The 14,689-nt window shown below is 40.3% G+C and overlaps 1 long non-coding RNA gene across 1 annotated transcript; it reads right to left on the bottom strand.

Annotated features, from left to right (window-relative positions):
* Nucleotides 1–501: 501 nt before the first annotated feature.
* LOC310881799 lies at nt 502–13,290 on the bottom strand. The gene is made up of 3 exons (XR_014572601.1): nt 13,062–13,290; nt 2,759–2,865; nt 502–2,104 (listed from the first exon to the last, which is right to left on the bottom strand). It is a non-coding gene; the product is annotated as an uncharacterized lncRNA (long non-coding RNA).
* Between the last annotated feature and the right edge of the window lie 1,399 nt (nt 13,291–14,689).

The following is a 14,689-nucleotide window of genomic DNA, read 5'->3' as shown; positions in this document are numbered from 1 at the left end:
GATGGGGAGGAAGCAAAACTCACATCTGTAAGAAAGGCAGAACAGGACAGCAAAAGGCGGTTCTCACTTTACAAAGTAGAAAATGCAACCATTTTCTGTAGGTCCTATTGTAAGCCTTTAGGGGTCCATTATTGCCACCTAGTGTGAGTTTGAATATAATATAAGCCACAAAATTGTACCCACTCAGTGTTCTTTGAGCCCAATAAACTCCACTCAAAGTAGGTCAGCTCCTTTGGAAACATCTGCAGGCTGCAGTTTCTGTCTGTTATGTCATGTTGCTATATCATTTGGGTATCCAAATTATTGTATACTTCTAATATCACCACTTACCTTCTTGATGCTGATTGTTCTATGTATTGGGATGACTTGGAAAAAAAATCAATCCCTATCCATATTTTAACAGAAGATTCAGTGTCCAGTAGAAACACGTGCTCATGCAAATTCTACTGTGCTGATTTTATAACTACAGCTAATACATTTTAAAAATCTAAACATGATGCGTGTGAGGCTGTCAAAACACTCAAGGACAGCTTTGTTTCAAGGAAACGTCTGTAGCTGCATGTCATCCATGTATGCTGGCAACCAATAAACATGAGAACAGGAAATCAAAAAGTCTCTTGGGTAACACCAGTGCTCACCCCTTTGGCTGGGAGGAAGAACAGTCCTCTCCTAACTAATCCCAATTCCCTTGTTTCAAAATACTGAATGTAAATGAGTTTGGCTGCAGATAATGATCTTTCCATTATTAGTAACACCCTGAATAGATTCAGACCCTAGTTGGGAATTTAACTCCTGTGGACTTGGCTTGGCACGATCTATTCTTAATAGAACCTGCTCAGCACAGAGTGCAAAATGACTTCAGAGTCCTCTCCAGGGGCACTGACAGGCCCGCATGCTTCATCACAGTCTATTACACACTCAAATTCACTGAGTTGAAAATCTGTGGGCAATATATATTACTTCAAAACATCCATGAAGCTCCTCGATCTGCCTGGAATTATTACCTGGTAATCCTGAATGTATTTGCTGACAGAAAATAAGGACTCAGTATGAAATCCTTTTCTTCTGCGTTGTTTCTACAGCTGCCCAGGGATTCCCAAGGTAGAGGCTGAACCAGAAGTTTTCAGTTTCATGACACACAATTTTACAGTGTAAATTAACTGACCAGACTGAATTGCACTGGAAATGGCAACAGGGAGCCTCCTTAGACAGACCAGAGCAAGATACCTAGCTAGGGGTAGATCCTTTAAAGCTTCACCAAAATGGCTAAGATTTGTCAGTTAAGGCTACCAGCACGGAATAAACCACAGGTCCTTCAGTCCGACCCAAATATTTCTGGTTTGTGTATCCTCTAAGCACTGGGAGACACAATACCTTGATACAGTGGGATCAGTGGAGATCAGACCTTGATCAGTGGAGAGAAAAGGCATTGCCACTTGGGATGCAGGCTCCCTGGAGCTGTCCATCTTTCCACATTGGCCATCTCAGCAAAAAGTCTCCTTCACGTTCAGGAAACTGCTGAAGTTACATGGCATAAATATGGGCCTAAGTTTTCCAAACTGGCCTCCCACAGGAAGATAATGTTTAAGAGGACGAATAGTTTTGAGTAGGACTTGTAGCATTTTTTCATCCAAGTTTTTTCAGTGTGAGTCATATCCTCACAGGAATTGAAATTTGTTTTAAATACAGATTTTCATGAAGGCATATTTTAAATGAAAATCATTTCAATATGGTTTAAATATTTTTCAGAATGTTTCTATTTTTTTATGAAACATGTGAAAAGTTATTGTACTTAATATCCATTTAATATTCTAGAAATTTTAAAATAGAAAGTGCAACATCATACTTAAATCATCCATAATTCCTTTTCCTCACAAAATTTCCTTTGGGGGAAAAGAAACAACAGCACCTGTGCTCATCCTGCCCTTGGAATATAAAGCTATAAAACTGTGGAATTTCCTAAAAGTCAGACAAGGAAAAGCTGGCAACATCTTCCCTGTTATTTGTGCTTTTGAAAACATATAGTTCATGCAGTTCAATAGATTTCCATCAATTTGATCAGATGACATTGTCGTCTAATGAATCCCGGTACAAATTCTTGTGCCTGCAACAAAGAATTAGCTGAATATTGAGGCTTCCTTTAGTTAATTGTATTATAAAGACAACCCATTTTTTAATAATGTTCCTTGGGGTAATAAATCTACAGTGACCTTAACCATGATTTTTTCTGTCAGTTGAAAAACATAATCTTCATTCATGGTTAGCCAGGTGATTTAGTGTGTTCTTCAACTGCCCGGCAACAGATTATTTCATTTATGTCTTCCATTTATTCTTCCAACATTGCTGATCCAGATAATAAAGAATAAGGTTCACAGCTATTATCTCTGGTTAATCCGTCATAATTGTCTACATCTTAAATTAGGGATATTATGCTGAATTGCATTTAATACAGTAGAGCTTTGCTGTGTGCATCAGACAATCCCCCCCACCCTCACCCCCCAAAAAATGACCTTGACCGACAGAAAAGCCATTCTAGATTCCAAATCACCAAAAATATCTCATATAAAAGTACTATGCAGATGCAGAAAATGGTCCTTGTCCTTCTGCATTACTGTTGGTTTCCAAAATACATTGACAACAATAATTTTAAATGGATACACTCCCTTGCAATAGGAAGAATGCTATAAGTAACAGAAGTTGCCACCAGCGGGAGTTTGCACACAGACACTGGCATTGTGTTTTGTCCTTCATTACTCACCTAAATTATGTTCTGCTCCCCTTTACCAATGTTCATTGCTGAAATATGTTTTGTTCCAAAGGATGTTCCAAAGGCCTCATTTCCAAAGTAGATTGAAGAAATGGAACCTTAAAAAAAAAAAAAAAAAAAAAAAAAAAAAAAGAAGGCAACCAGATTAGTAGGATTAGTTCAAGACTAAATAGATCCAAATAGCTCCAGGGCTTTTGCTCCTGCAGTTACACAACAGCCACAGATGACGTCAAAACACTGAACAGCAATCTTACAGCATCACAGCGTGGCTGAGGCCAGAGCCCCCCCGGGCCGTCTGCTCCCCCCTGCCCAGGCAGGGCCACCCCGAGCAGGGGGCCCAGGCCCGTGTCCAGGCAGCTTTGGGAGATCTCCAAGGAGGAGACTCCACAGCCTCTGTGGGCAACCTGGGCCAGGGCTCCGGCACCCGCACAGCACAGAAGTGCCTCCTGGTGCTCAGAGGGAGCCTCCTGTGCTCCGGTTTGTGCCCACTGCCTCTGGGCCTGGCCCTGGGCACCACTGAGCAGAGCCTGGCTCCCCCCTGAGCCTTCTCTTCTGGCTGAACGGCCCCAGCTCTCTCAGCCTTTCCTCATCAGATAGATGCTCCCATCCCTTAATCATCTCAGGGGTCCTTGGCTGGACTCTCTCCAGTAGCTCTGTATCTTTCAATGCTGAAATCATTCCTTTTTTTTTTTTTTTTTTCCCTGACTATTACAGAACACAAGTAGAATAGGCAATGATCGTATCAAGAGCACAACAAAAAAGTTAGAAAATAGGAGAAGAAGAGATGCCCACCAACTTGAAGCAATGATGTCAGGAAAGACCGTAATTTCTTGTTCTACCTCAACAAGAAACTTAACAGCACACAGAACATTTTGCTTTAAAAATGTCCTCCAGTGCCTGCATGGAGTATCTATCGGAAGGTGACACTTTCCTTCTCTTGTGATTGGTTGTGTGCCCTGGGAAATGTAAAAATATCACCAAGGTATGCATAAGAGAGAAGTTAATTAGTTTAACTTCCCGATGGGAATATATTAACAGTGTAATAAGATGCTCAAAGACTATCTTTATGATTGTCCCTGCCAAAATAGTTGCTGGAAAGCTTTTATTTTTTAATGCAAGAAGTTTTATCCTCCATATGGAGATCCAGATGCTGACTATGATCTTTGTGTGGCAGAGGTCAGTGCAAACATTCAGCCTCTACATCTCAGCGAGATGACTTCTGAGACTGTTGCTGGAAGACTCCTGTGTCAGGATCAATACCTATAAACAACTTTATACTAAATTCCTCCATGAAGCTAAAGGGAACCTTTCCCTGTATTAATACACCATGATTTGATGAAGAAAATTTTTTTTTTTTAACTGCCACTCAATGCTTTTTTTTTTTTTAAACTCTTGTGTGGACGAGTTCAAATGTAATTTGTCCTGCACAGTCATTGCCCAAAGTGGACAACATAATTAATCATCTATCTTTATGTACTTGTGACTTAAAATGACTTTTAGCTAAATACTCTTACCCTAGCTCTCCCCTTGATTAATCCTGAACCATGTAAGCATAAATTTTATTACCAGGTCTCTCCTGTCAGCCGGAATGTCACACTGGAATTTACTGAAAAAAAATCATGGTATGTTGATTTCCCCACTGTTCTATAAAATGTCATTTATTTTCCTTTTGAAATATATTTTGAAATAGGTTTTTGGATAGCTGGGATGGCCAGTGTGATATTTCCTTCTGAACAGCTTTCTAAAATTATACATAAAACATTTGCCCTGGTTAAAAACTGAATATGAGTGATGTAGAATTACATTCCCCTATAATAAAACCTTAAATCAACTTTCAGTTTCTTTATAACTGCCCAGACCAAGAAAAATCTTCTTGAAAAGCCCCACTACCCTTCGGATCATCATTTAAGAGGACACTGTCTCCTAGGCTATTTATACTTTTATCTGTAACTGATGGAAATCTGTGGGTAGGACACAGTCTAGTTTCTATTTCCCCACTTTTTAAAGAAAGCCAAACCACTCTACTTAGCTGACTCTTTCTCTCCAAGAAATGCATTACATAAACACTAAGGAAATTAAGCCTTTGAGCAGTACACACAGCAGTGTGTCGATTTATGTCATTCCAGGTTTACAAATGAAACGGACAGCAAAGTCTTCTTTTTTAAATACAAAGGCATAGTGGCAAATCTCCAAGGATTTCAGGAGATCAAGCAGCCCTTTTCAATGCCAGAGTTTTTCAGATTTCCGTAACATTGTCTTGGCTGATTCAGTCTCTTCATTAGTAATTGCTTGCATTAAATAATCACAAAAACATTGGAAGATATCAAGACAAATGTCTGTCTAAATAAAAATTTCAAAATTAAAAATAAAATGAAATAAAAAGCCAGCTGTCTGTGCACATCCCCAAGCTCCCATATTATTTTGCTGATTCATTTATTAGGTTATTCATTAAACAAACATCTTTTTAAAGGCCTTTCTGGTGCAAAATAAATTGACTTGACACATAAATTGTTCCCATTTTGCAGCTTTTCTAAAAGACTAAATCTTGTTGCCAAAATAGCAAGCATTAAAAATGACAAAAGAAAAGGAAACAATAAAAATAACTGAGTGAGGAAGAGAGACTTGCTGCTTTCCAACACCCACTGATCACAGCAGACTTGCCCAGAATCCAGGATCTTCAAACAGACTCATATCTCATGTTGGGAAATGTTGTGTTTTTTTTTTTTTCCCTGAGTGAGTAGGTCCATAGGTCCATTTCAATGACCACCACATTTATTTATTATGAGTAGTTTATACAAACTTAACACTTTTTTTTATTATTATGATCTTAATAATCAGCAACAACACGGTCAGAAGCTCCTTTGACAATCTTTCCCTTAACTGTTTCACAACAAAACAAAGTTGTAATATGAATTTCTGGTCATCTGGTCACAGTTTGGCTGTACTAGAAAATCAGACCTGGTGCCACAACTGAAGGGAAAACCCTTAACAGCAGTCTGAGTTTTCTATTCTGCTGTAACACCATCTATACAGCTGCTTGTGCTAAGAAAGTTGTTAGAATAATGGTACAGACATCGTGGTGCAGCTCATTTTCCTGTTGATCCATGAATGGGTACATGGATACGTTCTATTAAGCCCTCTGTGTTTGCACTTACCACTTTCATAGCACTGTTACAGCTTAAAAACTGGATAACCATCTTCTTGCACAAAAACTGCTTGATTTGGAATAATTAGTGTACTTCTAAATGTTATTTATTTTGACTGGAAGAGCTAATAGTTCTTTAAAATCTTCAAGAACTTTTAAGTATTTACCAATTATCTGATACATTTCAATTACTTTAACTTGCCAGAAGTACAATCCTATTATTCCCAAGCTGCTGTCTGGTTCTCATGGCTTGGTAAACTGTCACACTGCACATTATACATCTCCTATCACTGTTGTTCCAACGACTTTTATATGTACTCTGCTTCTTCCCAAGCACTATTTTATTCTGAGACACTGATATTATCAGTGTCTTTTCAAATCAATTCATGTCCTGCTCCACTCAATAAACATATTAATCCGTAAGAGTCCTTTATCCTTCCTTATTGGTGATTAACCAATTACACATTATTGATGATTTTTCATTCTGTAAAAATTTAAACGACAAACAAGAGTTGTTGTGACAGCCAACTTAACCATCTAGCACCATCTTGAGGTTAAACTGATCTTGACATTTTAAAATAAATGGACATTGCTTGATCATTAACTCACCAGAAGTTCTAGAGTACTGTGGATACATATTCTTTAATGAAAAAATAATAATTAATGAGTTAAGACAAACATCCTGCAGATTTTTTTTCTCTGCTACCCTATATTGACTTTAAGACATTTCTGTTAGTTCTGCTAGTAATTAAGTTTAAATTTGCATTCCAAAGGAGAAGTTGGATACTACATGATTTTGTTTTGAAGCCCTGCTAGACAGTGTACTCAGGAGTGAGTTAATGGAATTCTAAGGTTAGGACTGCACAGACAAGTTCACCCATAAGTATTTTCCTTGGGCTTCATTCTGTAGTTTACTTATGTGCAAAAACCGTATGTTTACAAAGCATGCCTTATTCTAAATGATACTGGGCCACCTAGATACAAACACCTAGTAAAATCAATTTCTTTCCAACTGAAAATATCTGGGTGGGACTAGGTAAGATATTCTGAAGTTTTGAAACATAATAAAAATATCAGATAAAGCTATTGAGTTACAAGCTTTTTCACTGCTCACCTCATGTTTGAAGCCGATCATGACACCGGAACAGATTTGGGATGAGGAGCATGGCACAATTATGACTTGGAATGGAAAAGGGATGAAGGCTGGAATTTCTTCAAGGAAGCCAGGCAACAGCAAGGAAACCATGCTGAGTTTCTCTAAATAGATGCAGGTGTAACAAACTTGCCAACTTGGAAACTTCCCAAAAATATGTATATGTAACTGTTCATTCGCTGAGGTGATATGCTCCGGGGCAGACACAGCTATTAAATATAATGGTAAAAATATTTTTTGTTGTTTTTTACCACAGTGGCCAGGTTGAGCTCATGCTGGGCTTTATAGCCTTCCTGATTTTCTCTCTGCATATGCTGGCAACTTCCTTGTACTCTCCCTGAGCTGCCTGCCCCTTCTTCCACCGGACATAAACTTTTTCTTCCGGACTCTCACCAAAAGTTCCCTGTTCAGCCATGCCGGTCTTCCTCCCTGCCGACTCATCTCGCTGCACACGGGGACACCCTGCTCCTGTGCCTTGAAAGCTTCCTTCTTAAGGAGCATCCAGCCTTCCTCCACCCCTCTGCCCTTCAGGACTGCATCCCAAGGGACTCTCCCTGAACAGTTCCTGAACATTTCAACGTCTGCCCTCCAGAAGTCCAAGGTAGCAGTTTTACTGCCCCCTCCCACCCCCCTCCTGACTTCACCAAGAATAGAGAACTCTGCCATTTTGTGGTCTCTCTGCCCAAGATAGCTTCTTCTAATCTACTTCCCAGTTACCCATCGCCCCAGGACAGTGCCCCCCCAACACAGTAACACAGCTTTATCTGACGCTCTTTTAAACTTAGATGAAACAGCAAGATGAAATGAATGGCACTGAGCATTCCCCTGTTGATAGGTTTTGTCAAAATACCTGCAGCAGCTCTTCAAACTTTCAAGTGACAGTATTGTGGGAAATTCCATACATGAAAGCCTCTTCCCAAGGCAGCTGTTCAAAACATCATGTAAATAACAAGCAAGGGTATAAACAGAGTGACACATTCAGAGTCTGTAACTGCCTGTCCTGTTAATTCACACTGCACTCAGAATACGTAAAACAGGAATGTGGGACAGCAGCAGACAGTAGCAGGTCTAAAGCCCCAGACTGAAAAGTGGATCTGGATCTCCCCTTACTCCATCCTGCAACTTATAGCTTGAAAGATAATACTGTCTAGAAACTAGATCTATTTCTGGTTCTGCCCCAATCTCCTTTTAACTCCTACACACCTCCTGGCTCCCTCCCTACCTCTTCTGTCACATCAATAAAGGCTGTATATTTTCCAGAGCAGCAGCTGTGATCAGGTACTACACTGGAGAATGGGACCTGATCTCCTGAATCACATAGGTACTTTGACTAGCTTGTCATGAACTCCCAAATCTTCAGACTGAAGGAATCCTCATGTTTTCGAAAGTCTGTGCCTCTTCATCCCATCAATGTTTTGTAACTTACGGATGAAGGAGCTAGGAAGAGCACAAGCACACACAAAAACTAGCTCAAATTAGTGTTACTGGGATAAGCTTGACATTTGTTACCTATAGACATTTCTTGGTTATGGCCATGCCAATCTAATTCTTTCGTAATTGCTCAACTTAGACACTGAAAATTAAAATTAGTTTTCCTGCTCCAATTGCTCTTGTTCCTTCATTGCACTTGACACCCAAAACACCAGCCTGGCTGAGTGTTTTAATTCCAAACAACTCCTAATTAGTGCTCTATTCTGTTATATAAACAACCACACTGAAAACAACAAAAAGTTGCGTGCAACAACAGAAGCTTGGAGCTCCCCAGACAGTAGAGTAAAATGCTCTGTAGCCTTTATTGAGATAATTGATTTGATGCCTATTACGTTTGCTAAAAGGCAAATGCACTCTTTCACATTGCAGTTTGTCTCCAAGCAGGTTACTTCATTTTGCTGAAAGCTTTAGACCACACATATTTAGCAAAACAAGACAATGTGTAGGTCAGATCAAGTGCAGGAAGCAAAAGGGCAGCTACAAGAGTTAGTTACACTGCAACGTGTCTGCTTTAAGGACCAGTGGAGCAGTAACTGAGCTCTTACTGAGAACTAATTTCTTGTTCGAGCTGATGATTGGTGGTACTGAGTCATGGACACCCATATTGTGGCAGGACAGGTTGCAGAAGGCCAAGAGTATATCCCAGTGTGCAGACACTACAGCAGGGAAATGTTACTCCAGGACTTTTTCCCTTCACTTTTTTTTCCCTGATAGTCAGTGCTTGGCCACAACTGGAGCTGAGACACCAGGTGGAATGAACATCTGCTACAAGGGAGTATAGAAAAGTTACTGTCTTGATGCCTAGTTTCATTTGTTTTCTTTTTCTCTTTTTTTTTTTTTTTGGGTGTGTGTGGGGGTAATTGTCTTTCTTTTTTTATTGAATTATGTGTGCTTTCAGAAGCAGGGGAGAGTGGAACATGCTTTATTTACTGTAACTACCACAGCAAATCTCACCCTTACCAGAAATACCAGGGAGGTTTCTATCATCTGCTTCCTGTATATGGTACACCATTCAGTTCCCTGAAAGTTACAGCCCATCAGTCTAATTTAAATATGCAGGCTTTACAGAAGAATATTTGAGTAAAGTGCAACATACATGTGATACACAGAAGGTCAGATTAAATTAATTAGCTAATTCCTTTTCTCTGGTCTTAAGCTCTTTGGTTCCTCACCCAGATCAAAGGAGTTCTAACGACTACTTCTCCGTAAGCATTCAGAGATTTTTATGGTACCATAAAGACAGAAATGTACCAGATGTCGCCTGTTGAATAAATTGGCTGCAGTTGTGCATGCAAAAAGAAAAACAGCAGAAATAGATCTGAGTCCTTTGTCATCACATATCTCAAGAAACATCTCCACTATACTGAGATCCACTCAAACACAGGTTACCCTTCTCAAACCGCTCCTTTAATTAGTGCATGAGAACACCATTCAATTGGAGAGCCCACCCCACTTACAAAACCTAAGGATCCACATGCACCACTCCACCAACTACCAATGCATAGCCACATCTACTGATGACTGCTTCTAATTAATGCATATTAATAACAGTATCATAACATTTAGCCACAGTGATTCAAGACAGCATCCCTATTCAGATGTTGCATATTTAGTTGTTAAAGTTAGGCATGTATTTCCGTGTTGGTTTTTTTTTTGGAATTGTGTCCTAAATACTGTTGCAAAAATGAGTATCATAGATCTGACCTGGAACCCACCAAAAGTTTTCAGGTTCTTCTTGTGACTTTCAGCAGGCAGCAGCTCAGACCTTATTGTCATTTGGAGTAGCAGATGAAAGCACAGTGTTTGATATGGATCAGTATAAATTAACATTATTTGTGGGATTACAGGGAGCCCAGACTTCAGTTTTATGCCATCAGCATCAAATGTCCTGCCCCAGCACCATTCTGGGACTGCAGTCCAGAGCAACAGGGGGCAACAACAGACCTTTGACAGAAGTATTTCTGAAAGGCCTCTTCTCCTAATATCCCCTGTAAATGACTGTGTTCAGCCCTGCCTACTTGATATCTAATTGAATATTTGCAGCTAATGAGTATTTTTCTTGCTGACATTACACTTTTCCACCTCTGACTGTAACCTTCATAAGCTTCATCTGAAGCCTCTGAGGTGAAGAGCATGCAAGCTGAGGATCAGATGAGTGTTCCCCTGAAGGAAGCTCTCATTATCATGGTGCCAAGAACAGCAAGCTAATCACATAGCCATTAATATCACTGAAAGCCCCCTGCCAATTAATTTCATGGGAAGAGATGTATCTTGTGTGCTAACAAAATGTATCAGGCAAAAATATCACGCTCTGTCGAGAGAAGGCATGAAACGATGCTTTTCAACTGCCAAATGTTTTCAAAGCTCAACTTGAAACAAGTGACAGAGCACTAGTTATTGTACAACAGACTGCATGGTTGCCATGAAAACCAAAAGTTTTGGGAATCTTAGCTATCATTAGGATCCTCACTGGCACACTGAATCTCAATAGTTGCAGCGTACAAAACAGGAACCCCAGTGGCACCATCTACACAGTAATTTGAATGTAGCTGTGTAGGAGGCTAATATTTCAAGCAGAGTCTGTGTATATGTTCAGGGTAAATCTACGAGCCTAATAAGCTGTAAAAATGTGTATCATCTGTCCTTCATGGGTAAGACTAATATCCTCTGATGATCATTTATAAAATGGGTTATGAATTCTAAAATTTAAAAATGTTGTGAAAAGCAATAAAACAACAAAATAATTCTGAACAAGAATACAAAAATAATGTGTGATAATATCTCCCTTACTGCAGCCAGATTTTATTTTTAAGTTGCCTTTTAAAAACGTCTATTGCAAAGAATAAAAACAGTTGGGATGTGATAATACCAAACAGCACTAACTGAGAAAAAAAAAAGTCCAAGTTTAAAACAAAACAACAACAACGAAGTGAAAAAAATAGGGGCTACCCTAGTAGCAGTGCTGTTCAGACAGTTCCTCAAAAAGGCCTCAGATATCCTTCTGGCAACCCTGAAATCCAACCCCATTCTTTAACAGCCTGTGGAGTACGACACCAACTGTGCTCCCATATGTAAACCATGGCATCAGGCTTTGCTGTGGAGAGAAGTCAATGAGATATACATGTTCCTGAGCTTCAAATATTTCTACTGTGCTGGAAGATGGCACCATTTCTTGGCTATAAAGGGTCATGATTTTTGAGGGGATATGAATTCATATTGTATCCATAAATAACCTACATTTATTATCTGTACTGGTTTTGTTTCAGCAAGAGAGAGCTCTCAAAGCTTGAATTTCCTAATTCTAAAGGCACCATAAATAAATTAAAAAACATAGTCTGTGGAGGCTGAGGTTACTGACCAAGTTGAGTACCTGAACAATTTCATTTCCAACAAAAATGTTACCCTAAAAGGATCAGGACATATCTAACAGTCTTTGCCAGCCTGTGAAATCCAAACACCATATTGCAGCTTTTAGGTTATGCACTTCACTGCAGCTTGCTACTGAAAATCTTGCATATCTTCTGTCTGACATTTATTAGATATAAACTGCTGTTTCTCATTGTCGTAAAATACAAAAGGCATGATGGAAATATATATAATATGAGAAAGGCGTTGCTTTACAGAACAACCACAGAGAGAGATTCTGCATCCATTTCATAAGCAGAAACTAGAGATTTCCAAAACACGTTACTTGCATTTGCAAAAACTGTATCAAAAATAGAATTACCTTTCTCTGATTCATTGAAAAATAGTAAGAAAATGATCTTGAACGCTCAGTATGATAACAGATAAGTCATGAGATAGAGTACAAATGGCTTTTTTACAGACCATAAAAACAGAAAAAGAAAAGGAAGCCTATATTCTTAATTTATAGTTTATACGCAGAGAAAAATGCATTAACATGCAGGGCTACAATATGAAAGGTGTATCTGAAAAGACTGGTGCTATTCTGGAAGATAATTTCCTAGATGAAAAGGGTTGCATCAATGTGCTAGGAAATCTATATTAAATATTACCTTGAGAGATAAAGACTAATTCCTCTTTCAGCTTAAAAGTTGTAATAGTTAAAACCAATCATCCTGTTGCATTTTTATGTGCAAGGAAAATAAAGTCTATAATACCATGCTTTTAAAGAAACAATTCCACAAAGCTAAAAATATGATTGCTGGAGTGAATTTAACAGAAAAGTATGAGTAAGAACAGGTTACAGCGCTATTATTTCTCCAAGTGCTACAAAACAATAATCAAGGAAAGCTACTAATTTTAAAAGATTCACTGTACAGATGAAAGAATCTGCACAGTAATAAGAAAAGAATATTTAATAAATTACAAAAATACAGTAGCACATATAAATCACGCGGTAGAGACTGTAGAAAATTGAGAGAAGGCCAGAAGAGGAAAATCACTAGCCAGCACAATTAAGCCCAATAGGAGCTTTTCAAAAATACATGAAGCAACATAAACTATACTAAGATTCTTATTTAAATATTTTGAATGGTAGTCACCTCTAAAAGAGCTTGATGTTTGTCCAGACTTGTCCCTATTTATCTAAGGAACCAAATTCAGTGGTTTAGTTCTCAGAAACGCTGCATTTAGAGAGCAGGTGGGTACTTCTGAAAATAAGACCATTAACTCTGCTTTTCAAGGACAGCTTGTGCAGTATTCCAAAATATTTCTATGCCTAGAAGAGTTACATTCCTATCTTCATCCTTATCCTCCTACATATCTTTAAAATGTGCCCCATACAAACCAAGTTCAGCTGCTTGCTTTTGAAAATCGTGATTCAGGTATGGTGATTTAACGAGGATGGGCAGCTAAGCACCACACAGCTGCTCTCTCACTTCCCCTCCTCAGAAGGAAAGGGGAGAAGAACAGCTCCTCGTCTGAGACAGCAACAGGGAGATCGCTCACCAGTTACCATCACAGGCAAAAGAAACTCTGCATAAAGGATATTAATTTAAATTGTTGCCTACTGACAACAGACAAGGGCAGTAAGAACTAAAGGCAATCTAAAAACACCTTATTCCCCTCCCATCCAACATCTACCTTCCCTCCACCCCCCGAGTGCCACAGGGGAATGGGGGCTGCGGACAGCCCATGAAGCTTCATCTCCGCCGCTCCTTCACAGTCACTCTCTTTCCCTGCTCCACATGGGGTCCCTCCCACGGGATGCCGTCCTTCCCGAACTGATCCTGCGGGGGCTGCCCACAGGCAGCAGCTCTTCAGGAACTGCTCCAACATGGCTCTGTACCACGGGGTCCATCCTTCAGGAGCAAACTGCTCCAGCATGGGTCCCCCACAGGCGGCAGCTCCCCCCAGACCCCTGTTCCTGCGTGGCTCCTCTCCATGGGCTGCAGCTCCTGCGGGGGCTCTCCACAGGCCGCGGCCTCCTCCAGGCCACATCCACCTGCTCCACCGGGGGCTCCTCCACGGGCTGCAGCGTGGAGATCTGCTCCGTGTGGGACCCGTGGGCTGCAGGGGGACAGCCTGCTCCACCAGGGGCCTCTCCCCAGGCCGCAGGGGAATCTCTCCGCTCTGGCGCCTGGAGCACCTCCTGCCCTCTTCCTACACTACCCCGGGTGTCTGCAGGGCTGGTTCTCTCACCTTTCATCACCCTTCTCTCCCAGCTGCTGTAGCACAGAGGGTTTTTTCCACTTTCTTCACTCTGCGCTTCCAGAAGCCCAGCCTGCATCTCTCCCAGCCCAGCTCTGGCCAGCAGCGGGTCCCTTTGGAGCCAGCTGGAGCTGGCTCTGCTCTGACATGGGGCAGCTGCTGGGCTCCTCTCTCAGGGGCCATCCCTGCAACTCCCCTGCTACCAAGCCCGTACCACGTAAAACCAATATATCATGGTTTCAAGACTTTGAGGAAAAAATGCAAAAGGAAAATTTTGTTGCCATTTTAGTATTATTTTGTTAACAACACATTATTGCTATTATTGATTCTGGATTTGTCTTTCTTCTGTGATATTACCCACTGCTAACAGAACTGGCTTCATCAGGCTAACTGATGTCTCTTGCTTTGGAGCAAGAGGGAATTTATTCTCTGGAATTAGGGGCTGTCAAGGACTTAGAGAGGAATTGTGAAAATAAAAGCAATCACTAGAAAGCATGTATTTATCAAGAAATGTAACTGT

This window comes from Anser anser (assembly GCF_964211835.1).
Source record: "Anser anser genome assembly, chromosome: 15".
NCBI lineage: Eukaryota > Metazoa > Chordata > Aves > Anseriformes > Anatidae > Anser > Anser anser.
Note: the sequence above shows the minus strand (reverse complement) of the source record. Positions and strands in the feature narration are given on the sequence as shown.